Source organism: Dipodomys merriami, unplaced genomic scaffold (genome assembly GCF_024711535.1).
Source record: "Dipodomys merriami isolate MVZ:Mamm:240054 unplaced genomic scaffold, mDipMer1.0.p SCAF_742, whole genome shotgun sequence".
Taxonomy (NCBI): domain Eukaryota; kingdom Metazoa; phylum Chordata; class Mammalia; order Rodentia; family Heteromyidae; genus Dipodomys; species Dipodomys merriami.
This window is the reverse complement of record NW_027206338.1, coordinates 1-27401: the sequence shown is the minus strand read 5'-3', so window position 1 is coordinate 27401 and position 27401 is coordinate 1. Positions and strand designations below refer to the sequence as shown.

General features: G+C 38.8%; 1 long non-coding RNA gene across 2 annotated transcripts; it reads left to right on the top strand.

Annotated features, from left to right (window-relative positions):
* Positions 1-25933, top strand: LOC138818362 (uncharacterized). 2 transcript variants are annotated; one of them, XR_011369079.1, is made up of 4 exons: positions 1-247; positions 22240-22356; positions 23850-23900; positions 25845-25933. It is a non-coding gene; the product is annotated as an uncharacterized lncRNA (long non-coding RNA). The 2 variants fall into 2 exon arrangements; XR_011369080.1 differs by lacking the exon at positions 1-247 and adding an exon at positions 10463-10621.
* Positions 25934-27401: the final 1468 nt, after the last annotated feature.

Genomic DNA, 27401 nt, shown 5'->3' with positions numbered 1-27401 from the left:
AGAGACTCAAGGCGACTTCGGAGTATAGTAGGAAATTGAGAAGCCTGCCGGTGCCCCAGCTGCTTTCCCCCTTTCCCAAGTTTTGAGATTTCAAATATCAGGCAATGTCTCACTGCCAGCCCGATTAAAGCCCCAACCTGATCCCTGGACCTGGTTCTCTACTTTGGGCCCATTTGTCCACAAAACCACTGCCATCACTGCTGGCCCCACCTGGAGCAGCCTCCAGCAGCTTCTCCCAGCAGCACAGGTGAGTGGCCGCCCCCAAACCACCCCTGCTGAGGTCAGAACACCCTTGGAGGCACCATGACCCCTGCTTGTTTCCTCTCCCTGGCTCTGAGGAACCAACTTTCTGTCTTGGGCATTTCTAAAACAGAGACTCAATATATGGTCTGGCTGGGCTGGATCGAGGTTCTCCTATCTGTGACAGGTATGCTCTTCCAGGCCTGGTCCTCTGTAGTTGGGTTGGTAGACAGGTCGCAACATGCGCAGTCATCAATTTAGATGGCTTATCCCCAACTTTTATTCCACAGCAGCCGATTCTTGACCATAGGTAAAGCTCTGGGTAGGGCCGCAACCATCAGACCTCATTTTCCTCACAGGACAGTTGTTAGGAAACAAGGGATTTATACAGAGGGATCTGTGGAACATGGCTAGGCACAGAGGGAGCAGCCTACAGATAAGGTTCTCTGCAGTTCTGTGAGCAAATGACAAGAAGATACCTGGAAAGGGCTCAGATGAGGTCTTTTATTAATCATGCAACAGATGTGGGATTATGAAACAAAACATGGCTCTCTTTCATCATTAACCTATCCCCATATGGAAGGGGATCCTTCATTCTGTGGAGTTTTGCAGCTGGGGAAACCGAGGCACACAGAAGCCTGGTGACCTACTTAGGACTTCAACTTCACAGGAAGCTCAGCCTAACTTTGCTACGATGCTCCCTAAGACAATGGTTGTTATTCAGTAGACTTCTGGTGGTAGGAAGTCCACTTCTTGTCAGTCGTGGGGCTTGAACTCTGGGTCTGGGCACTGTTCCTGAGCTCCTCAGCAAAAGGCTAGCACTCTCCCACTTAATCCCACAGCACCATTTCTGGTTTTCTGGTGTTTTTTTGGATATAAGAGTCTCACAGACGTTCCTGCCGGGGCTGGCTATGAATCATGATTCTTGTATCTCAGCTTCCTGTGTAGTTAGGATTAGAGTTCTAAGCCACCAGCAACCTTCTTAATTGTAATTGTGACTTTTTTTCTCTCCCTCTTTCACAAGAAATGGTTGAATGGGTGCTGGAGGAGGGGGTTCGGCATCCACATGTGGCTAGAACCCAAGGTTGCCCTCTCATTCTGGAGGTGGGCTGTAGTTCAGGTGCTGTCTTGCTCAGCCTGTTGAAACAGCTCCATGAGATAAGCCCCTCTGTGCCCTGGCTAGACCATGACAGTTCTTCATTATCCATCCAGCCTTACTGGATTTATTGTATTGTGTTGCTTTCCACATCATTTCTAGCACCTGGCCAAAATTATGATACATAGTTACTGAATAAAAATGTAATGCCATCTTAAGAAAGTCATTTAGGGCTCTGGAAATGGGGCTTCATGGTACAGTGATTGCCTATCATGCATGAAACCCTGGGTTCAATTCCTCAGTAACACATAAAAAGAAAAATTCTGGAAGTGGTGCTGTGCCTCAAGTGGTAGAGTGCTAGCTTTGAGCAAAAAAAAAAAAGAAAAAACCTCAGGAATAATTCCCTATCCCTGAGTTTAAGCCCCTGGACTGGCAAAACAAAAACAAAAACAAAAACAAAAACATTTAGTTAGTAAATGCAAAATAAAGAACCCATACTTGTAATATATAATTGCTCCTTCCATATTGACACTTGGCAATAGTCCCTAATTCATGTACTTATATTAGGAAACTGTGTTGAAAAAAAGTTTTGTTCATTAAGTCATAGCTATTAAAGCCACGAATGTGCTTAGATGTCAGGTGAAGATTAATTCTGGAAATTCAACGATTCCAGCATTTGGTATCGTCACTGCTAATCACAAAGAGAAGGGTAGTCTAAGTGTGATTTTGAAACCTTTTGGTCAGTTATGGCACCAAAAAGGCAGAGGGTAATTAAGTGTTGTGACAGAAGATAAAGAATAACTGCAGATGTAAGGAATAAATGATAGTAACTAAGGTATACCAGAAACTGTTCTAGAGAACCATTTTTGGTTATTGAAGAACTTGTTGTCAACTAGGCTTTTCCTCATTGTCTATAGCATTCTAAATCTCTTAGGCTAGTTCTTAATCTCTGTGTGATAAAATGTATCTCCTTCTATGCTGTTGTTTCATAGGTGATCTCCTTTGCTTTCTAAAAATCACAGACTTTCTATATTTCTCTATGAACATTATCTGATACTAAATTGACCTATACAGATGTCAGAGGATGCTAATGTAAGGGTCCCATAGCTCATGAGTCATTAATGTAACAAAATGGAAATAGAGGACATATTTATTGCTATGTCAATTTTTCTGAAAAGCTGCAATGTCATCATTTGGTTAAAATTTCCATTCATTGTCAACATAGTTTTATTCAGTGCACATAAATGCAAATATCTGCCAGGTGCTTCTTGTTTACACCTGTAATCCTAGACACTCAGGACGTTGAAACCAGAGGATTGTGGTTCAAATAAGCCTGATCAGTAAAGTCCATGAGATACTAATCTTCAGTTTACCACCAGAAACCCAGAAGTGGTGCTGTAACTAAAGTGGTAGTGCACTCAAGTTGAACTAAAGAGCTGAGAGACAGCGCCCAGGATCAGAGTTCAAGCGCCACAACCAATAAAAAAGGTGAAATATGACTTTTAACTTTCCGCAAAAGGAACGAAAAGATCAATAATCTTCCCAAGCAATACAAATAATTCCAAAATTATTCAGTGCACCTAATTTTGCTGAGTAATGTTATGGATTATTTGCTGGACATATTCTCTAAAAACAAATCGTTTAACTAGGGATACAGGTGGACCCATTGAAACAATGAGATGTACAAGTTCTAACGTCGAAAAAAGAACTTTACAACTTTGGTGGTGGGGAGGGAGGACCAGGAGGGGGGAGGGGGTAGTATGGGAAGGGATGGGATGGGGAAAAAAAGAGGAGGAAACAATGCTTGATTAGAGATGTACTTGTTATCTTGCCAATGTAATTGTAACTCCTCTGAACGGTATGCTCACAATAAAAAAAGAAAAAAAATTGTCAAATATTAGCTTTAAAATAAACTTCATCTAATATTTCACGTTGGAAAGAGAAGTCTATACAGTTGATGTCACTTGGCTTTCTTATTATCTTACTTCAAAGCCAACCCAGGCAAGAGAGTCTGTCAAACTCTAATCTGTAATTACACAGCAAAAAGCCAGAAGTGGAGTTTTGGTTCAAGCAGTAGAATACTAGATTTGGGGGCTGGTGGGCAGGAAAGAAAACTGTTCACGGACAGGGTCCAGCCTCTGGGTTCAAGCCAGAGAACCAACACACACTTAGCAAACAAGCAAATAAAAAAACCCCATATTTCTTTGGAACCCTCTTAAAGAAGTACTGATCTGAGAAGAGGCTCTTTTTCCCGATTATACTCACTGGATGCTTCTTTGAAATCCTTCTTGCTCTGGAGAACTCAGAACTTAATTAAAGGAATTGATAAATGACTCCTGCAAGAAGATAAACATCTCAGGGGTGAAATATACATCGATAAGACTTTGAAACCTCCATGTCTTTGTTTCTTTGCAGTAGAACTTTTTTTTGGGGGGGGGGTTTCAGTCATGGGCCTGAATTCTGGGCCTGGGCACTGTCCCTCAGCTCTTCAACTCAAGGCTAGCCCTCTAACAATTGAGCCACAGCACCACTTCTGGCTTATTTTTGCTTACGTGGTGCTGAGGAATCGAACCCGGGCCTCGTGCATGCAAGGCAAGCTCTCGACCACTGAGCCGCCTTGCCAGTCCCTGGAGTAGAACATGTTTAAAACAACGTTATTTCCTTTTGTTCTATGCTGGCCTTCAAATGGCACATTATTTCTTTTTTTAATTTATTTTTTGTGGTGAAAATATTGTACAGAGGGGTTAAAATTACTTGGGCAAGATAATGACTACATTTCTTATCAAGCATTGTAGCCTCCTCCTTTGTTCCCCTTCCCATCACTTCACAGTCTCCCCCCAACCCCCACCTAATCCTCCCCGCTCCCGAATCAAAGTTGTAAAGTTCGTTTTCGACATGACAAATTGTATTTCTCATTGTTGAATTGGGTCCACCTGTATCCTTATTTAAACGACTTTTTTCCCTTTCACCTCCACAAATTATACCGACATCAAATACAGTGAAAGCAGGATTTATACTGTGGGGGAGGGACATACAAAGCAACAAAGAAATAATCTTATAAATGCGTTAGAAACAAATGCATGAAAGAAAAAAAACATTTAAATACATATCTGATGTTTCATTTTCCTAACTTCACATTATCTAACCTTTTCTGCTTGACTCATACATATACTAGATATTGCAAATAATGGAAACCATGGGACTTAGGTTTCTTTGGGGTTGGCTTACTTCACTTAACATAATTGTTTTCAAGACTTTCCATTTCCTACCAAATGGGGCAATGTCATTCTTTCTGATAGAGGCATAGAATTCCATTTTGTATATATTCAACATGTTCTTGATCCTTTCATCTATTTAAGGGCAACTGGGTTGGTTCCATATCTTAGCTATAGTAAATAAAGCTGCAATAAACAAAGTTGTGCTGGTGGCTTTAGTGTGGTCTTGTTTGTAAATATTTGGGTAAATGCCCAAAAGTGGGATTGTTGGGTCATAGGGGAGCTTTATGTGGAGTTTATTAAGGAACTTCCATACTGCTTTCCAAAGTGGTTGAACAAGTTTTCACTCCCAGAAAAAATAAAGTAAGGTTCCCATCTGTCCACATCCCCTCCAGCATCTCTTGTTATTAGAGTTCTTGATTATAGCCATTCTAACAGGGGTGAGGTGGTATCTCAATGTTGTTTTGATTTGCATTTCTTTTATGGCTAGGGAGGTTGAGCATTTCTTCATGAGGTTACTGACCATCTTTTTTTCTTCTTCAAAAAAGTTTCTCTTTAAGTCTTTCGCCTACTTAATCATATGGCAGATGTTTCTTTGAGGATTGGTTGTTGGCAGACTTAATTTTTTGAGTTGCAAGTATATTTTAGATAAGAGATCCTTGGCCGTTTTATGGCTAGTGAAGATCTTCTCCCAATACGTGGGCTTTCTATTGATATTGCTAGCTATGTCCTTTGCCATGCAGAAGCTCTGAAACTTCATGCAATCCCATTTGTCCAACCTTTCTTTGGTTTCTTGTGATTCTTGGTCTCTATTAAGAAAATTTCTGCCTGGACCAAGGAGACCTAGGTTTTCTCCTATTCCATAATGTAATGTTTTCAGAGTGTCTGCTTTGACTCCGAGGTCTTTAATCCATTGGAAGTTGATTCTGGTGCAGGGTGATATATAAGGTTCTAGCTTTAGTTTTCTACAAGTAGTTAACCAATATTGCCAGCACCATTTACTGAAGAGGCTGTCTTTCTTCCATTCTATTGTTTTAGCTCCTTATCAAAGATTAGATGGCTATAGGTCTGTAGGTTCATTTCTGGGTTTTCAGTTCTATTCCATTAGTGCTGAGGTCTGTTCTTATGCCAGTACCAAGCTGTTTTGATTACTATGGCTTTATAGTAGAGTTTGAAATTTGGTATTGATATTCCTCCAGCAGCATTCTTACCGTTGAGTGGCGTTTTTGCTATTCGGGGTCTTTTATTGTTCCATATGAATTTTTGAATTGCCTCTTCTATATCCTTGAAGAATGAGGGTGGAATTTTGAGAGGTATCTCATTAAATTTGTAGAGAGCCTTGGGAAGTTTTGCCATTTTCATGATGTTAAGCTTTCCAATCCAAGGGCATGAAAGTTTATGCCATTTTCTAGGTTCTGTTTGATTTCTGTTTTCAAGTTTTTAAAGTTTTCATCATAGCGGTCCTACACTACTTTGGTTATGTTAATTCATAGGTATTTTATTTTTTGTGGGGCTATTACAAATGGAGTTGCTTTCTTGATTTCGGCCACACTTTTCTCATTGTTGGCATACAGGAAAGCCATTGATTTTGGGGGGTTAATTTTTTACCTTGCTACATTGCCAAAGTTTTGAATCAGCTTGAGTAATTTGGGAGTGGAGTCTATGGGATTCTTTAAATACAAGATCATGCAATCTGCAAAGAGGGAGAGTTTTATTTCTTCTTTCCCTATTTAGATTCCCTTTATGTCTCTATCTTGTCTTATTGCTGTAGCTATGCATTCTAATATACTAGATTGAAGAGAAGTGGAGAGAGTGGACATCCTTGTCTTGTTCCTGAGTTGAGAGGAAATGGCTTCAGTTTTTCACCATGAAGTATAATGCTGGCTGTAGGTTTGTCATATACAGCCTTTATTGTATTGAGGAATGTTCCATGATTCCTAATTTTTCCAAATCTTCATTATAAAGGGGTGTTGGATCTTCTCGAATGCTTTTTCTGCATCTATTGAGATAACCATGTGGTTCTTATCCTTCCTCCTGTTGATGTGATGAATAATATTAATTGATTTGCGTATATTGAACCACTTTTGCATCCCTGAAATAAATCCTGCTTGAAGGAGTTATATAATTTTTTGGATGAATTCTTGAAGTCGATTGACCAAAATTTTGTTGAGAAGTTTTGAATCAATGTTCATCAAAGAAATGGGTCTTTAGTGCTCTTTCTTTGATGAGTCCCTGCCTGGTTTTGGGATGAGGGTTATGATGGCTTCATAGAATGTGTTCAGTAGTGAACTTTCTCTTTCAATTTCATTGAAGTTTGGAGGAGTATTAGTGTGAGCTCTGCTTTGAAGGCCTTGTATAATTCTGCTCTAAAACCCTCTGGTCCTGGACTGTCCTTAGCTTGGAAGTCTCTTATTGCTGTTTCAATTTCAATGCTTGATATGGGCCTGTTAGGATGGTTTGATTCATCTTGATTTAGATTTGGCATGTCAATAATTGCTAGGAAAAGAGCCATTTCTGCCAAGTTCTCAAACTTATTAGCATAAAATTTTGAGAAGTTTTCCCTTATAGTATTCTAAATCTTGGTGGTTTCTGTGGTGATGTTTCCATTCTAATCTCTGAGTTTATTTATTTGGGTGTGTTCTCTTCTTTTTCTGATAAGATTTGCTAAGGGTCTCTCAATTTTGTTAATTTTTTCTAAGAACCAACTCTTTGTTTTGTTGATTTATTCTATAGTTTTTTTGGATTCTAATTCATTTAATTTTGATTTAATTTTAATTAATTCTTTCTGTCTGTTGGATTGGCATTTATCTGGCTGCTCTTTTTCAAGGACGTACAGATGTCTCATTGAATTGTTAGTTTCAGATCTCTTCAATTTGTTTATGTAGGAACTCAGAGCTATAAACTTGCCTCTGAGTTCTGCCTTTGCTCTGTCCTAGAGGAGCTGGTAATTTGTGTGCTCATTTTTTTTGAATAGCATGAACATTTGAATTTCCTTCCTTATCTCTTCTATGACCCACTCGTGATTCAGCCGAGTGTTGTTGAGCAGCCATTTGTTACAGGAATTTCTTTGGTGGCTTTTGGTGTTGAGTTCTAATTTTATTCCCTTGTGGTCAGAGAGAATGCAAGGAATAACTTCAATGTTTCTGAGTTTGGACCAGTTTTCTTTGTGGCCTAAAATGTGGTCTATTTTAGAAAATGTTTAATGTGTTGCTGAGAAAACCGTGTATTCTGATGCTTCGGTAGATGTCTGTTAAATCTAGTTGATCTATGCAGCTGTTTAGATCTGTGGTTTCTTTGTTGAGTTTTTACCGAGTTGATTCATCTAGTGGGGAATGTGGTGTTTTAAAATCCCCAACAATTAATGTCTTTGGATCTCTGTGGGATTTTAGGGAAAGTAATGTTTCTTTGGATAAATTTGTGTGATGCTTTGTTTGGCGAATAAATATTTAGAATTATAATATCCACCTGAAGGAGAGATCCCTTAATTAGTATGTAGACACCTTCTTTATCTCTTCTCACTAATTTTAATTTGAAGTCTATTTTATCTGCTCTAAGGTTTGCAACTCTGTCTGTTTATGGGGTCTGTTTGCTTGGTAGATTTTGTTCCATCCTTTAACATTAAAAATGTGTTTGTTTTTATGGCAAGATATGACTCCTGCAGGCAGCAGATAGAAGGATCTTATTTTTTAAATCCAATTTTACAGTCTATGTCGCTTAATTGGAGAGTGAAGTCCGTTAATGTTGAGAGATAGGACTGAGAGTTACTTGGAAGTTCCTGCCATGTTATCCACCTTCTTGGGTTCTGCGAAAACTGGGTTCTTTCTATGGTTCTTGGATTCTCATTTTGGGTGCAGTTTCTTGGCCTTAACTGTGGTCTTGTTGGTTTTCTATGTGTAGGACATCTTTAAGAATTTTTTGTAGGGCTGGTTCGGTGGAAAGTTATTCTTTCAATTTTTCTTTGCTATGGAAGTTTTTTATTTGGCCTTCAGTTATGAAGGAGATTTTAGCTGGGTACAGTATTCTTGGTTGATAGTTGTTTGTTTTTAGGGCATGGCATACATCATTCCAGGCTCTTTTTGCTTTTATTTTCTCTGCTGAGAAATCTGAGATGATTCTAATTGCTTTCCCTTTATAGGTGATTAATCATTTCTCCTTGACAGCTTTAAGAATCTTTTCCTTGTTCTGAGTTGATCCTGTGTGGATTATAATGTGACAGTGGGATGTCCTATTCTGGTCTTGTCTATTTGGGGTTCTAAAAGCTTCTTGTAACTGAAGAGCCCTATCTTTTTCCATGTTTGGGAAGTGCTCTGCTAGGATCCTGTTAAACAAATTTCCTAGACCATTAACTTCTCTTTCTAGGTGCTCCTCTACACCCATTATCCTTAGATTAGGCCTTCTGATGGTGTCTTCCAAGTGTTGGATAGATCTACCATATTTCTTGGACTTGTCTTGGATGGTTGTATGCTCTTTCTCTGTAATATCTAGGCTGTCTTCAATCCCGAGATTCGATCTTCTGCATGGTCTAAACTGCTGTCAAGAATTTCTACTTCGTTTTGTATTTCTTTTCCTTCTAATTGGTCAGATTTGATGGCTTCAAATTCTTTGTTGAAATTTTTTTTTAGATCTTGTATGAACTTCTTCCTTAGTTTGGTGTTCTGTGTTTATTTTCAAATCACTTAGTTGACTGGTTATTGGTTCCTAGGACTCCCATTCATTCTGTTGTATTCCATTCAGCATTCCCTTTGTGGTCTTCCTGACTTTCTTCAGCTCTTTGTTAATGGATCCCATGAACGCTTTCAATGATCTTTGTGTATTTTCATCCTGCCCTCTCAATTCCTGTATTACTCTTGGATTGGTTTCCTCACGTTCTTGCCATTCCTGTAGTTTTCTTTGAGTGTTCTCATCCTGTTCACGCCATTCCTGCCTTTTTCTTTGAGTATGCTCAAGCTGCTCACGCAAATTTTGTATCAGTTTTTGTGTAGCTTCCTCATGCTCATGATTTTCCTGTATAAACCTTTGGATTGCCTCCTCTCTCTCCCTATCACGCTTATACAGAGTCTTTTGTGTGTTTTCAATCTTTTCTTGCATTGACCTTTTGTTTGTCTCCATTTACCTTTTGTTTGCCTCCTGTCTCTCCCTATCACATTCATACAGAGTCCTTTGTATGTTTTCAATATTTTCATTAATTATGTTTGCCAGCAGTGTTTGTAGAGCTATTTGGTAACTCTCCTCTGGATTATTCATTATCTGTTCTGTCCCTGGTTATCATGAGTGGGAGTGGAGATACCCGGACTTGCCATTTTTCTTGTGGTTTTCTGCCTATTCTGCCCATTTGGGATGAAAATAACACCAGTTTTGTGCTGGAACACTAACTTAAGACAAGCATCAACCAAAGTCCCTATTTGCACAGTCAATAGTCTGCAGATACAATCTAGTTCAACAGATACATCTATTCAACATCAAACAACTATATATTAATGGGCTACAAACCGCAAAAACAATTTGGTAAGCTAGAAATTATTAGGTTTAGGGAGAGATGTGGGTAAAAAATAGGAATAGAGTGATGTGGGAAGGCACAGGGTGAGTTAACTTAAGTCCTAATCTCAAAGCAGGAAATAGGCTGGATAGGATGAAAGTACAGAGAGAGAAAAAGAAGAAAGAGAAAGGAAAAAAGAGAACAGAAAAAATAGAACAGTAAAAATTAAATATATTATGCAGAAACAGAAACAATCTATTAAGAGAAAAACATGAATATGAGAGAAGGGGAGGGAAATAAAGGAGATGTGAAAAATTTAAATATAAACTTACTTAAAATATTATATAGGTATAAAGAAGTAGTATTGCTATTAAGGAACTTAAGTCTAAGAGGTTTTGAATTGAGTAATAAATTTGTGGATTAAGTGTGTACACAATGGGTGATAAGGCCTAATAATCGACTACAGGTTTGTCTGAGGATGTGCAGAACAACAATTAAGTAACATAAAGAAGAACCAAGGAGAAGAAAATGTGAAAAGGATAAGAAAGAAAGAAAAAAGATCAGAAGTTCAGTAGAGCTAAACAAAAACAAAAGGTAATTTAAAAAAATAGAAAGAAAGAATGAAAGAAAAACGCGCGCACACACATACATACAGCTAAAATAAAAATTATAACAGAAAAAAATTTACTAGAAAACTTTTTTTTGAAAAAAGGTAATAATAAAAATTTTAAAAAGATTTAGAAAAAATGGGGTCCGGGAACATACTGTACAGAGGGGTTACAATTACATGGGCAAGACAATGAGTACATTTCTTATCAACCATTGCACTCTCTTCTTTTCTTTACCCTTCACATCCCTTCCCAGCCTCCCCTCGCCCCCTTCATCCAATCCTCCCCACGCAAACAAAATAGTAAAGTTCGTTTTCGATATGACAGCTTGTACTTCTCATTGTTAAAATGAGACCACCTGTATCCTTAAACAACTTGTTTTTCACTTTCTCCTCCACAAACTATACCGACATCAAATATAGTGAAAGTTGGGGTTATACTGTGTGGCAAGGACATACAAATCAACGGTTAATAATCTTATAAATGCCTTAGAAACGAATGCATTAAAGGAAAAAAACATTTAAATACATATCTAAGGGTTCATTTTCCTAACATCAATTATCTGACCTTTTCTGCTTGACTCATACATATACTTGATATTGCAAATAAGGGAAACCATGAGATCTATGTTAATTTGGGCTTGGCTTACTTCACCTAATATAAATTTTTCCAAGACTTTTCATTTCCTAACAAATGGGGCAATGTCATTCTTTCTGATGGAGGCATAGAATTCCATTTTGTATATATACCACATTTTCTTGATCCATTCATCTACTGAGCGGCATCTGGGTTGGTTCCATAACTTGGCTATGATAAATAATGCTGCAATAAACAAAGTTGTGTGGTAGCTTTAGTGTGGTCGTGTTTGTAAATATTTGGGTAAATGCCCAAAAGTAGGATTGATGGGTCATAGGGGAGCTCTATGTGAATTCTTTTGAGAAACATCCATATTGCTTTCCAAAATGGTTGAACAAGTTTACACTCCCACCAAAAATGAAGTAAGGTTCCCTTCTGTCCACATCCCCTGAGCATCTGCTGTTTTTACAGTTCTTGATTTTTGCCATTCTAACTGGGTTGAGATGGTATCTCAATGTTGTTTTGATTTGCATTTCTTTTATGGCTAGAGAGGTTGAGCATTTCTTCATGTGTCTATTGGACATCCTTCTTTCTTCTTCAGAGAAGTTTCTCTTTAAACCTTTGGCCCACTTATTTATAGGGCATTTGCCTCTTTGAGGATTTGTTGTTGGGGGATTTAATTTTTTGGGTTCCAAGTATATTTTAGAATAACACCCTTGTCCGTTTTATGGGTAGTGAAGATCTCCGAATACGTGGGCTTTCTATTGATATTGCTAGCTATGTCCTTTGTCATGCAGAAGCTGTGCAACTTCATGCAATCCCATTTGTCCAACCTTTCTTTGATTTCTTGTTTTTCCATGTTTTTATTAAGAAAATTTCGGCCTGCGCCAAGGAGACCTAGGGTTTCTCCTATTCCATCCTGTAATATTTTAAGAGATTCTGCTTTGACTTCAAGGTCTCTGATCCATTTGGACTTGATTCTGTTGCAAGGTGTTTTATAAGGATCTAGGTTTAGTTTTCTACAAGTAGTTAACTAATTTTGCCAGCAACATTTATTGAAGAGGCTGTCTTTGTTCCATTCTATTGTTTTAGCTCCCTTATCGAATATTAGATGGCTATAGGTCTGTAGGTTCATTTCTGGGTTTTCAGTTCTATTCCATTGGTCCTGAGGTCTGTTCTTGTGCCAGTACCAAGCTGTTTTGATTACTATGGCTTTATAGTAGAGTTTGAAATTTGGTATTGATATTCCTCCAGCAGCATTCTTACCATTGAGGAGCGTTTTTGCTATTCAGGGACTTTTATTTTTCCATATGAATTTTTCGATTGCCTCTTCTATATCCTTGACGTTGGAATTTTGATAGGTATGGCATTGAATTTGTAAATAGCCTTGGGAAGTATTGCCATTTTCATGATGTTAATCTTTCCATCCAGGAGCATGGGAGGTTTTGCCATTTTCTAAGTTCTGTTTTGATTTCCTTTTTCAAGATTTTAAAGTTTTCATCATAGTGGTCCTTCACTTCTTTGGTTATGTTAATTCCTAGGTATTTCATTTTTGGGGGGAGCTATTACAAATGGAGTTGCTTTCCTAATTTCAGCCACACATTCTAATTGTTGGCATACAGAAAAGCCATTGATTTTGGGGCATGAATTTTATACCTTGCTACTTTGCCAAAGTTTTGAATCAGCTTGAGTAATTTGGGAGTGGAGTCTATGGGATTCTTTAAATACATGATCATGTCATCTGCAAAGAGGGAGAGTTTTCCTTCTTCTTTCCCCATTTGGATCCCCTTTATGTTTACATCTTTTCTTATTGCTGTAGCTAGGCATTCTAATATACTAGATTGAAGAGAAGTGGATAGAGTGGACATCCTTGTCTTGTTCCTGAGTTAAGAGGAAATGGCTTCAGTTTTTCACCATGAAGTATAATGCTGGCTCTAGGTTTGTCATATACAGCCTGTATTGTATTGAGGAATGTTCCATGGATTCCTCATTTTTCCAAAATCTTCATCATAATTGGTGTTGCATCTTCTCGAATGCTTTTTCTGCATCTATTGAGATAACCATGTGGTTCTTATCCTTGCTCCTGTTGTAATGAATAATATTAATTGATTTGCGTGTATTGAACCAGCTTTGCATCCCTGAAATGAATCTTGTTTGATCGTGGTGTATGATTTTTTGGATGAATTGTTGAATTTGATTGGCCAAAATTTTGTTGAGAAGTTTTGCATCAATATTCATCAAAGAAATGGGTCTTTAGTACTCTTTCTTTGTTGAGTCCCTGTCTGGTTTTGGGATGAATGTTATGATGTCTTCATAAAATGTGTTTGGTAGTGAACTTTCTCTTTCAATTTCATTGAAGAGTTGGAGAAGAGTTGTTGTGAACTCTGCTATGAAGGAGGAAAAAAAAATTTTTATAAAAGGTGCAAAAAAATTGAAAATTTTTTTTTTTATTTTCTTTGGGAGGGGTGGGGAAAATCCTGTATCTCCCTTGTTTCCGTAGCCAACCTCTTTTTGCATTCTTTGGTCTGCTTGTGGTGTTTGAATTTCCTGTGGCTTGGTTGGTTTCTTAAGTCAGTTTTTTTAACAGGCAGAAAAATGCTCTGCTTAACCCAGGATTTTGTGATCTTCTTCCCAGGCTTGTTCAATGGGAGGGAGATCTGCTTGAGTGTCACAAAAGAGGGAGATGGCTTTTTCCTCAAGTTTGGAGATGCTGTGATGAGGCTAGGTTCTGTGTAGGGTTGAGGCCTTTCAGCAAATAGTAGCTTTTCCCAGGGGTTAGTTTGTGAGAAACTCACAGAGCCCAGCCGGTAGCCACTCTCAGGGTTTATGTTTACTATATTTCAATTGATTATCAAGGCTGCTAAAGGGAGGGGCAGCCTCTGGCTCCAATTATCCAGTGAAGAAAGCCATTCCTTGGGCTGGCACCTGTGCTGGGTGACTTTTCTCTGGTTGGAGTTGAGTCTGGCAGGTCACTTTAGGTTCTTGTGACCTGCTAAAAGTCTCTAGTTTTCTTCCAATGCCTGAGTTGAAGCTAGCAGCTCCACCAAGCTTTGTCAGTATCCAAGATGGATATCTCCAGTACTGGGGGGGGGGTGGCCTTCCCTCCTCTGCTTGCTGAGAAGGAGTGAGGATATTAGGCCTCTACTCATGCAGTGTCTTGGTCCCTGGGTCATCTCTGGTCTGCGAACTACAGGATGACGATGTCTGCTCTTTGTCAGTTCTTGCTGGTGTTGAGTAGAATCTGCTTGCCCACCGCGTCTGGCTCCTTCGTCCCAGCCTCTCTGTTTCAGGTATGGTGGGTACGGCTGCCGCTGCCACAGCTTCTGCAGCAGTGGCATCTCCTGGCAAGTGCTCTGATCTGTCTTTTTGCCTGGATTTTCCCTCTCTGGCCTAACTCTTTGTCCTCTGATGGCAAACTTGGTGTGATTCTCTGGCTTAGGACTGTTCACTGGAACTCTAAATCTGCTTTCTATTTGAGAGCTTGTTTAGCCTTCAGCTTCTCGCTTCTCCTCCACCATCTTCCAGGAACTTCCCGGTAAATTATTACTTTCTGTAATACTCTCAACTAGAATTTACAGAAAAGTCATGTATGAGTCAAACACACTAGAAAAAGTCAGGGAAAGAGTTTCCTTCAAGCCTTTGGATTCATTTCTTTTTTTATTTTTTATTGTAAAGATACTATACAGAGGTTACAGTTAGATGAGCAAGGTAATGAGTACACTTCATATTGAGTATTGTTACCCTTTGCATTGTTTTCCCCCTACCATCCCTTCACTCCCTAGGTTCCCTGAAGTTCTTTTTTTTTAAATTGTGGTTAAGTGATTACATAATTTCACCATATAGTGGACTATTGATGCTCATTTAAAATCACAATTTCATTTTAACTTTCCTGGAGCGAATTGTCTATCACAGTCTATAATATATAACAGTGTACACTATACACCATACATATGATCAGCAGCATCGGGATTTTTAGTAGTGGTTCGACCAGATGAGTGGGAGTTCTTTGTTTCTTAAGTCCTGTTAATTTTGTTGTACCAACTAACATTTTGAATTTCGCATCAACTTATCAGGGAGACCATATACCGTTTGTCTCTATGCTCTTGGCTTACCTCGCTCAACATGATTCCTTCTAGCTCCATCCATTTCCCTCCAAATGTCATTATTTTTCATTTTCTAATGGCTGCATAATATTGCTTTGTTTATAGATACCACAATTTTTGGATCCATTCATCTGTGATGGGTCATCTGGTTGGTTTCCATATCCTAGCTATTGAGATCAGTGCTGCAATGAACATGGAGGTGCACGTGTCCTTGTATATTGGTTCCTGTTGTTCAGGGTAGATGCCTAGAAGTGGTATGACTGCGTCGTAAGGGAGGTTCAATTTTAGTTTTCTAAGGACCTTCCAGACTGCTTTCCAAAGTGGTTATATAAGTGTACATTCCCACCAGCAGTGTATAGGGTTCCTCTTCCTCCACATCCCCTCCAGCATTTGTTGTTGGCTGATTTGTGGATGTGAGACATTCTGACTGGGGTAAGGTGGTATCTCAGCATTGTCTTTATTTGCATTTCCTTCAGCACCAGGGATGATGAACATTTCCTCATGTGCTTCTTTGCCATTTTTATTTCTTAATCTGAGAAGTCTCTCTGTAGTTCCCTTGCCCATTTAGTAATTGGTTTGTTAGGCTTGGGAGGGATTAGTTTCCCTGTATATAATGGATGTTAGCCCCTTGACTGATATGTTGCTGGTAAATATTTTTTCCCAATTAGTTGGTTGTCTTTCTAGCTTGGTTGCGATAGATTTAGCTGTGCAGAAGCTTTTTATTTTAAGGTAGTCCCATTTGTCGAGTCTCTCTCCAATTTGTTGTGTCCCTGGGACTCTGTTCAGGAAAGTCCTTCCTGTGCCTATTAGTTCAAGTGTCTCTGCAGTGTCCTGCAGTGGTTTTAGAGATTCAGGATTAATGTTAAGGTCTTTAATCTATTTTGAGTTGATGTTGGTGCATGGTGATAGGCTGGGGTCCACTTTTAGTTTTCTGCATGTGGCCACCCAGTTTTCCCAGCTCCAATGGTTCAAAAGGCTGTGTTTCTTCCATTGTATGTCTTTTGTTCCTTTGTCAAATGTCAACTGACTATAGGCATGTGGATTTATTTCTGGATCTTCTATTCTATTGATCTTCGGGTCTGTTTTTGTGCCAGTACTATGCTGTCTTTGTTATTATGGCTCTATAGTAGAGTTTGAAGTAAAGCATGGACATCCCTCCCTTGTTGTCTTTATTCCCTAGAATTGTTTTGGCTATTCTAGGTATTTTGTGGTTCCATATGAATTTTTGGACTGTTTCCTGTATTTCAGAGATGTACATCATTGGGATTTTAATAGGAATTGCATTGAATTTGTATATTAATTTGAGCAGTATTGCCATTTTCACTATATTGTCTGCCTTTCCAAGAGCATGGGAGGTCTTTCTATTTCCTAGTGTCTTCTGCAATTTTGTTCTTTAACTTTTTATAGTTTTCATTAAATAGTTCTTTTACATCTTTGGTTAGATTAATTCCTAAATATTTTATTTTTTGGGCGGTTATTGTGAATGGGATTGCTCCCTTTACTTCCCTCTCTTCTTGTACATTGTCAGTGTACAGGAAGGCAACTGATTTTTGTGGGTTTGATTTTTATCCTGCTACTTTGCAGAAGTGATTCATGTTTTCTAAGATTTTGGGGATGGAGTTTTTGGGATCCTGAAGGTATAGTATCATGTCGTCTGCAAAAAGGGATAGTTTAACTTCTTTCCCTATGCTGAACCCTTTAATGTATTTTTCTTGCCTTATTGCCCTGGCTAAGGGTTCCAGGACTATATTGAATAGGAGTGGAGACAGTGGGCATCCTTGTCTTGTTCCTGATTTTAGGAGAATTGGTTGTAGCTTTTCCACATTAAGTATAATATTGGGTATTGGTCCGTCATAAATGGCTTTTATTGTTTTAAGAAATGTTTCTCCTATTCCTATTTTCTCCCGAGCTTTTAGCATGAATGAATGTTGAATTTTACGAAAGGCATTTTCTGCATCTGTGGCGATAATCATGTGATTCTTGACCTTGGCTCTGTTGATGTGTTGGATTACATTTATTGACTTACATATGTTAAACCATCCATGCATGTCTGGGATGAAGCCTACCTGGTCATAGTGTATGTTTTTTTTATGTGTTTCTGGATTCTGTTATCTAGAATCTTAAGGGTCTTTGCATCTGTGTTCATCAAGGAAATTGGCCTGTAATTCTCTTTTTGTTTGGGTCTTTGCCTGGTTTGGGGATGAGTTTGGGACAGCTCCCTCCTTCTCTGTTTCTCTGAAGAGCTTGAGGAGTATGGGTATTAGTTCTTCTTTAAAGGTCTTATAGAATTCTGCTGTGAATCCATCTGGCCCTGGGCTTCTTTTGTTGGAAGACTTTTGATAGCTTCCTGTATTTGTTGTAGGATATTGGCTTATTTAACTGGTTTATTTCTTCTTTGCTCAGTTTGGGCAACTTGTATTTCTCTAAAAATGCTTCCATTTCTGCCAGGTTTTCTTCCTTTAGGGATTATAACTTTTGAAAGTAGTCTGTTAGGATTGTTTGGATATCTTGGTTACGTATTGTGATTTTTCCCGTGGAATCCTTAATCCTGTTAATATAGGTTTGCTCTCTTTTGTTTTAATTAATCTTGCCAACGGTCCATCAATTTTGTTTATTTTTCAAAGAACCAGCTTTTTGTTTGGTTAATTTTGGCTATAATTTTCTGATTTTGTAATTGGTTAACCTCTGCTCTTAATTTGGTTATCTGGCTCCGTATATTAACTTTAGGTTCTATTTTTTCTTGTATTTCTAGCTGTTTTAATTGCAACATGAGATTATTTACTTGGTCTGTCTCCATTCTCTTGATGTGGGCACTGAGGGCAATAAATTTGCCTCTCAGGGCTGCTTTTGCTCTGTCCCACAAGTTTCTTTGTGAAGTGTTTTCATTGAGTTGTAGGAAATGTTTTATTTCTTCTCTGATCTCTTCCATTACCCAGGCATTGCTAAGGAGTGTACTGTTCAATTTCCATGTATTAGAGAAATTTCTGCAGTATGCTTTGTTATTGAGAACTAGCTTGATTTCAATGTGGTCTGATAGGATACAGGGTATTATTTTGATCCCGTTGTATTTGCTTAAGTTCCTTGCATGAACTATGATATGGTCTATTTTGGAGAAAGTTCCATGAGCTGCTGAGAAGAATGTGTACTGTGTTGTTTTAGGGTGAAATACTCGGTAGATGTCAGTTAATTCTGCTTGAAGTACGGCCTCAATTAATTCAGTAGCTTCTTTGCAAATCCTCTGGTTGGTAGACCTGTCCTTTGGTGAGATTGGTGTGTTAAAGTCTCCTAGTATCGTATTGGGATCTATTTTATTCTGTAAGTTTGAGAGTATTTGTTTAACATATCTGTGTGCACCAATATTTGGGGCATATAAGTTGATGATGGTAATACCTCCTCTTGGATTGTTCTCGGTATTAATATGGAGTGTCCGTCCTTATCTTTCTGAACTGATTTTAAGGAAAAGTCTATTTTGTCATATATCAGGATAGCTACACCTGCTTTCTTCCTGGGGGCATTTAATAGGTAGATCCTTTTCCAACCCTTTACTCTGAATTTGTTTGTATGTTTGGCTGAGAAGTGGGTCTCCTGAAGGCAACAGATCGATGGGTCATGTTTTCTGATCCAGTCTGCAGTTCTTTTTCTTTTGAGTGGTGAATTAAGCCCATTAATATTAAGAGAAAGTATAAAGAGATGCATTGTTGTACCTGTCATTCCCTGTTTTCCTGAGTTTTTCTTCTTTTCTTTCCTCCTGTGCTTGCTCAGTTAGACTGATTAATGCCTGTCTGGGTGCAGGTCCCAGTTCCTGGTTTCTTTCTTCAGGTTGTGTCTCCACTCTTAGTATTCTTTGTAATCCTGGCTTAATGTTTATGTATTCATTTAGTTTTTCTTGGCTATTAAAAATTTTCAGTTCTCCAGCGAATGTGAATGCTAGCTTTGCCAGGTATATCAGTATGGGTTGGCAGTTATTGGCATTCAGGGCTCGTATGGTACTTTCCCAGGCCTTTCTTGCATTCAGTGTTTGTGTGGAGAGATCTGCAATGATTCTAATTTTTTCCCCATTGTTGTATAGCTCCTTCTTCATTTTTGCTGCATGAAAGATTGTTTCCTTATTATTCAGATCTATCATTTTTACTATAATGTGTCTAGAAATGTTTCTCCTGGGATCTTGCTTGTTGGGTGTTCTATATGCTTCTGTTATGTAGGTAAGATGTTCTTTTTTGAGGTGGGGACATTTTTCACCAATAATCTTGTTGAATAGGTGTTGCATTCCCTTGCTCTGAAATTCCTCACCTTCGTCCACTCCAATTATATGAAGGTTAAATTTCTTGGCATTATTTTCTTTCTCTTGAATTTCCCTTTTGCTTAATTTGAGTGATTTTTCCATATCTGTCACTTTTTGTTCCAGTTGGTGTATTCTGTTTTCTGTATCTGACACTCTACATTCCATTTCATTCACTCTGCTGATCGTGGCTTCTATTGTGGTTTGTATGGAGGAAATGGATTCCTTTATGGATTCGATGTTGGTTCTCAAACTATTGATCTCACCTCTTAATGAGGTATGTACTACCTATAATTTGGCATTTATCTCACTTCTTACTGAGGTTTGTGCAGCCTCTATTTTTGCATGCAACTCCTGTTTGAGATCTTGTATGTCTTTTGATAGCTCATCCTTGTGCTCTTTCAATTACTGGTCTATTTCTCGCTTTATTTCTTGAGTCATAGCCTCCAGCATACCTTGGATGTAGTTTTTTTCTTAAATTCCTGTTTTGCTCCCACTGGGGCTCTCCCTGCGTGGCTGCTGGCTATTGAGGATAGCTTGCTATCCTGGGTAGTGATAAACCTTGTAATTTTTCTCGTGATTTTCTCATGGGGTTCAAGGATTATTGGAGACTAATCTGCAATTTTATTTTGGTGTGTCTGTCTTTGCTTGGTTGCTGATTCTGCATTGGTAGATAGAGTCTGTACCTGGTCTGGGATCTGTTGGGGGCGTACCTCCATAGGTACCTCCATAGGGTCTGACCTACATAGGATTCTCAGCTCTCTGCTTTAGATCGCTGGCAATTCCCACCTTTGGAAGGGATGTGCACCCTAGACTGCTTCTGTTTGTTCCTACGTGTGCTCTTGGCAAGATCGGATGCTCTGGATGCACTCTCCCAGATGCTGGATTCGGCTATGGGCTCCTGATGTTTTTGTTTGTTTGGTTGGTTGGTTTTGTGGGGGGCCGGTTGTGGGCTTGAACTATAGGTTTGGTTGCTGTCCTTCAGCACTTCATCTCAAGGCTGGCACCCTACCATTTGTACCACAGCACCACTTCTGACCTTTTCTGCTCATGTGATGCTGAGGAATCGGATCCAGGGTCTCATGCGCCCAAGACTATCACTCTAATGCTGAGCCACCTTACCAGCCTGAGCTCCTGCCTACTATCAGGTGCTGGTGGCCTGTGTTGCCCAATCCCAGCCTAGAGTATATGAGTTGGGTTTTGGTGGGGTTTTGGCTTCTCTTGTGCTGAGTCTCCAGGTCTTTTGTTGTCACAGGTGTGCTTCCCAAGGGGTGCAGTTCCCTGTTTTTCATCCCTCTGCTGAGGCATATGCTCAGTTGGGAGGTATTGGTTGTGTTGTTCAGGTACCGGATTGCCAGGCCTGGTTCTGGCCCCCCACCTGGTGCATGCTGGTTAGGCCTGTGCTGCTGTGTATACCACCTAGTTTATGCAGCCTGGGGTACACAGTTTACATTTCTTCTACAGTTGATTGTCTTGACCCAGGGGCGCTGTTCCTGGCTTGGGTGTTTAAGCTCCCTTCCAGTGGTGATCTTGCTCTAGCCTGGCCAGCAGAATGTGCTCCAAGGGCCAGTGGAGCTGTCGAACAGTTCCCAATTTTATTGGGTCCTGTGGTCAGGGTGTTGGGGTAGGGAGTCTGGGTCAGGGCCTGGGGATTCCCTTCAGCTCTGGTCTCCTTGAGGGATACACTGTCCCCTTTGGGGTATTCACCCTGGAGCTAGTTGTTTCAGTGTGGTGTAGGTTGTCAGTCGTTGTTGCAATCTGAGTTCAGTTGGGGTGGTTGCGGGCTAGGCTGGGCGGTGGTGGCTCTTTTGTCTCTGCTTCTTTCGAAGCTGTCGGATCCACAGTGTCCACACTCAGGCGGCTTCTGCTCGAGTTATGTGCATGCAGCTCCCTGTGTCTCTGGGACCCTGGCAGCCCCTGCCAGGTTGTCCCAATCGGCGGGTCTGACATCGGTACCTCAGGCATCTTCTGCATGAGTGATCTGCAGGCAACCCTCTGTGTCTCTGGGACCCCGGTGGCCCCCACTGGGTCATCGCAATCAGCGGGTCTGACACCAGTACCTCAGGTGGCTTCTGTGCTATCTGCAGACAGCTCCCTTTGTTGCACTGCTGGTGCCAGGCAGCTTTGGTGGGATGGAGCTTCTTTGCTTGGATGGAGAGTGAGGGGTGGGGGTGGGATCATCGTGGAGACTCCCAGCTGGTAGGTTTCTCTATTTGTGGTGATCAGAGGGTCTGTGAACTGGTACCTCAGGAAGCTTCTGCACGGGTGATCTGCAGGCAGCCCCCTGTGTCTCTGTGACTCCAGCAGCCCCCTCCGGGCCGGCTGGCCATGGCTTGGCAAGCTGCCTTGTGGCCAGTGAATGTTGGGGGAGGGGTCTTCGCTTTTCTCTGTTCTGAAATTCTTCTTTTCCTCTCTGTCTTTTTATTATTTTCCACCTCCTGTTTTTCTCTGAGTGTTTGTCTTTTTGTTGTTGTCGGTCTCTTAGGGAGATTAAGCATTGGAACTCGAACTCTCTTTTTGGTTGGGGAGAGCTTTGGTATTTCCCTACTGCCTTGTCGCCATCTTTGTGCTTTTCTCATACAGTAAAAAGGAAATCACAAGTTAACTTGAACTTTGTCAATCCTCTGTATTCCATTCTCCTCCTAGGATCAGTTTCCACATCCAGTAACAGTTACTTCCAGGAACAATCGATGGTGATGCTTGAGGTATAATGAATGTTTTCTAGCTTCACCGAAATAACACAAGGACACCTTTGGACCTGAGGTAACACGTGTTTCAGAGACAACTTAGTAAAGAGAAAATAACATTTATATTGCTTATAAATACATTATCCATGAGTATATTGAGTTCAAACTTTGTAAGTCCTCTGTAAATTAAGGCGAATTTTAAATGGGGAGAAGGTTCTCAGATCATTTTTTTAATGAGTGTATGTGCTGCACATTATTTCCCAAGTGTACATGAGTTAACAGTAGGGGAATCAATAGCAATAATAGGAAAAAGAGAAGTTCTGTGTTTAAGTTTAAGGGTTCATTACGCTATAGAAGACTGTACAAATAAGACAATATTGAAACAATAAAGCCAAGTCTAGTATGTAGATTTATGAAAGTGATATAGGGAAATCATTACTCCTACGTGGAACACGAAGTATGAGGCCACTCTCTTTCTAAATCACGCTTGTTAATCACGCAAATTTGTAGAAAGTAGAATGGAAGAATAATTCTGTTTACAATGCAAGTCAGATATAAGAGCATGGACTTAACTGGAAAAAAAGTCCATCTTGAGAGAGCAGGGATTATACGAGCCATGAACTGGTGGATAAGATCACATTTGTTTTCTTTCCTTTACTTATATATTTTTTGTTGGTAGTTGTCTTGGCACTTTAACTCTGGTCCTGGGCTCTGTCCCTCTGCTATTCAGCTCAGGTTAGTATCCAGCCTGGGCAGAACAGTCTTTGAGATACTATTTATAATTAATGAGCCAAAAGCTGTATTAGAAGAATGGCTCAAGTGATGGAATACCAGTCATGAGCAAGATGGCTGAATAAGAGCTTGAGGCTTTTGCATACATACGTACAAACATACACATAAACACAGAGGCACTTATATGTGCACACACAAATATAAAAATGAAGCAATTCTCAGAATATGTAGAAAAGTTAGGAAACAATAGATAATATGTCCTCAGTAAGACTAGAATCAAGTGATAATTTTTAATGTTAGAAAGTTCTCAAGTGAATTTTCTTCAAAAAAGTTTAAGAAAATTACATAGATAGGGACCGGAGACAGTAAGAGAGTCAAGTAATCATTATGAAAGGGATCGGATCCATGGAGGAATGAGTCAGAGACCCCACAGGTGTATCTGAAAATGATCATATCCTCTGTGAAATGTTAGAACACCTTTTAAAATAGTACATGAACAGTCTGAGCAGTCTAGTGGATGATATGACTGGAGAAGTTCAGAATTGCTAGTCTGTATCTAGATTAAATAAACCAAGAAACTATGGCGGGTCAATGTGATACAAGCCTAGAATTCTAGCACTCAGACTGACAGGACATTAGAAACTGGAATTACACAGTGATACCTTCGCTGGACCAGGCAGTATAATTTTGTCTCAATAAAAGAAACGAAACAAGAAAGAAATATGCAATTGGTAGTTTGGGCTAATTTTGTCATTATGTGTTGAGAAGTCGTTTCCTATTGAAATGCAACTCATATATAATCCTCAGTTGTGCTTTTAAATGCTCTCTTCATTACAGAACACTCCTAGATGCAAAATGGCTCATGATTTCCATCCAAAATTTGAAAAAGTAAGTAATCTTCATTCTGTTAGATTCCAAGGAAAGGATGAAGGATTACAAAAGCTTAAGCCTAGCGATATAGCAAACTTCGTCTAATGTAGGACTTTATAGATCTTGCTAAATTAAAGTTTAGATTTAAAATATATATTTTGGTTTTGTTTGTAATTTCATATCCTATAGGATACTACAAAATTCTTTTTAAGTAGAGGGTTTAATTGACAAATTTACAAATGTTTCCTGCATTCTATTTGCCTAGAATATACTTTCAAGGGATCTATATTTAGAACTCTGTTAATAGATATTTCAAACAGTTTATTTATAAAATGATGTGAATAATGTAGACAGAGTTGCCAACAATGGATGATATTAATTTATAAATTTAGAAAAAGAGCAATTTTTTGAGGCTTTGGTATCACATTGTATGAAGAGAATAATTATGTGATTTCTTTCTTCTACCTGTATGTAATACAGGAAGCAATTTCCTTAATTACATGTCTCTGTATACAATGAGAAAAATGCTAGGTTTGGGGTTTGTTTTTGTTTTTGTTTTATTGGTTTGTCCTAGGAGTTGAAATCTGGGCCTGGACACGGTCTCTGAGGCTGTTTATGCTCAAGGCTTGTGCCCTACCACTTCAACATCACTACCACTTGTGTCTGGCTTTTGCTGAGAAGTTTATTGGAGATAAGAATCTAGGGAACCTTCCTGCCTAGGTGGGCTTTGAAATGTAATCTTCTGATATTAGAATCCTGTTTATCTATGATAGTTATAAAAGTATAAATATAAATAATATTTGCAAGAATACCAGTGGAGGAAAAATGATGCAACCCAGTTTTTTGTGGTGCTTTTTCCAGAACACGTAGGGCATCACATTAGCAGAGGTGTAGTATTTTTTCACAATGGAGATAAGCTATTCATGACGTGAATTAAGGGAATTTCGAGGTGCACCCTACAAGTTGGAAACCGTTGGTCTAGGATGACTTTATTGCATAAACCTTGGGATTGATGGTCATAGAAGTAATAGCTTAATTCTGATAAACAATTGCTTACTCTTGAAGAATTAATTATAACTGATGTTTCAAAGTTTTATACTATACCAGAATGTGGCAATTTTTCTGTTGATTTCTCTATCTGTAACACCCCATTGGAAAATGTACCTATAGCAGGATTTCATAACATGCAAAAAAATACTCTTTTGAATCTCTCAGGTATGGAATGTTCATTATTTCAAAATGAGTAGTTATTAGTCAGAGGAATGTTGAAGACCACATATATTCTGTCCTCTTAACAACTTATTTACTTTTAAAACTTCTGGGTTTCTGTAAAATTAACGTGTTTTCTGTTTTAGTATGAGAAAGTACTAAATTTATTTTTTTTCAAAATATTGGCAAGTATATTGTGAAAATATTGTCTAGTTGGACAACATTGAAGTGGATGGCCCTGTGATTAAAAATGGGTAATTAATTCAAATTAGATGTCAAATAGTACTGATTTTTAAAAAGTTACTACATAAATAATAATATTTACTATACCAATACAGTGAAATTTTATTTCATGCAGCTTATTTTTTAAATTTAATTTTAATGTCAAAGTGATGTTCAGTGGGGTTACAGCAATTGTAAGCTAGTGAATACACAACTTTTCAAACTTGTTACCCCCTCTCTCATTTTTCTCTCAGTTTTACTTCACCCCAATACGCCTCACAAGTTGTAATGTACATTTCCAACTTATTGTCTTGTGAGTATTGCTATTGCATTGGTTTGCCCTTTGTCCTCTGTCTCGCCATTTTGTTGTTCCTGTTCCCTTCCCTAATTAAGGTAAATGTATGCACAATTGACAGGGTACCAAAATCAAATACAGCAAGGGATAAACCATAGAGGAAAATCCCAAAGAAAATAGAAATCACATTGTACATTAGAAACCACAACTGCTAATAAATAACTCTGTTTCCATAGCTTGGAGTTCATTTTGCTCAACATCCGCTCATATGATCATATACATGCATAACGAAGCCACTGGAAAATGATAGATTCATGGACAGCATATCAGGAAAAAACATATTAACTGTTTTTATGGTAAATTTGGAATTAGGATTGGTGAATTCGCGATTCTGATAAAGGAATTTCAAAAAAGTTTAAAAATTTATGACAGGTAAATTTTAATTGTTCAAACTTTTTCACAACTAAGCCTATTAAGAAAATTTTAAATTACCTGGAAAAATAGTGTTTCATGTAAAGAAATCCATAGAGACTTAGCTGAGAAGGAGCAATGTGAGTGAAGATGGCTCTTCACAAACCTCACAAACCTTGCTGTAAATCATGTAGGTTCCCTTGAGAATTGTCCTTAACCAGGAAAAATACTCTTACTGTGTAAAAACAAGGTTGTAGTGGTATTTAAACTCAAATTTTTTTTTTTTTTTTTTGTCGGTCGTGGGGCCTGAACTCTGGGCCTGGGCGCTGTCCCTCAGCTCTTCAGCTCAAGGCTAGCACTCTACCACTTGAGCCACAGCGCCACTTCCGGCTTTTTTCTTATGTGGTGCTGAGGAATCTAACCCAGGGCCTCGAGCATGCAAGGCAAATGCTCTACCACTGAGCCACCTTCCCAGCCCTAAACTCAAATTTTTTTTTAAAAAATAAGAAATTAAAATTTGTGAATTGACTTCAATTACCAAACAGTAATTTCCTGAAAAAGATAATTTGGTTCAAATTATTTAGGGAGAGAATGTCCTCCACAATGATAGAAGGTATTGGGTTTACACTTTTCTGTTTGTAATACTTTCCACAATGTCTTTCCTCGTGAAGCAGTGGAACACAGAAAAAAATCTGATTGGATACTTCAAACCAATTATTTCTCATTTCTAAGTAGCTCAAAAATATAATATCCTTATTAACATGAGATAGTGAAGACCTATCTAATTACATAAGCCAAAAACTTTTGAGATCAGAAAAGAATTGGGAAAATTGAAAAGGTAAGCAAACGCGTTCTTAGAAGCCCTAGCTAAGCATATTGGCTTCTGCAGTGGTGGGAGGCCAAAACTTTTTGATATAGATTGTCTTAATGTTGTTGCTACCTAAAGTGATTTTAGAGTCTATTTGGTTCAGTGTATTGCAGAACAAATTGAAGACATGAAAATAAATTCCACATCCAAATAAAAGAGTTTTGAAAGAGAAATCATGAAGATATAGCAGTGCGGGAGGCCTTATAGTCCTTCAGCTTTACCAGACCTGAACCCAAGAAGCTATGATTAATTGGAAATCACTCAAGAGCTAAGAGGGGAACTGAGAAGTAGGACATAAAAGTATTGACTTTGTAACAGACACTGTAATCCAAGGAATGTGTGATTTAACTCTATTCTTCTTCATACATCTTGTTGAGCAAATGCAAGACCATGAGAAAAATAATCTATTGAAATAATTCTGCAAAGAATAACTTCACTGTTCTCGATATGGAATCTAAAGAGAGTCTTAAGGGAGAAGATAGAAGTGGAGTATTCTTCAGTTTCTTCTAAGCAT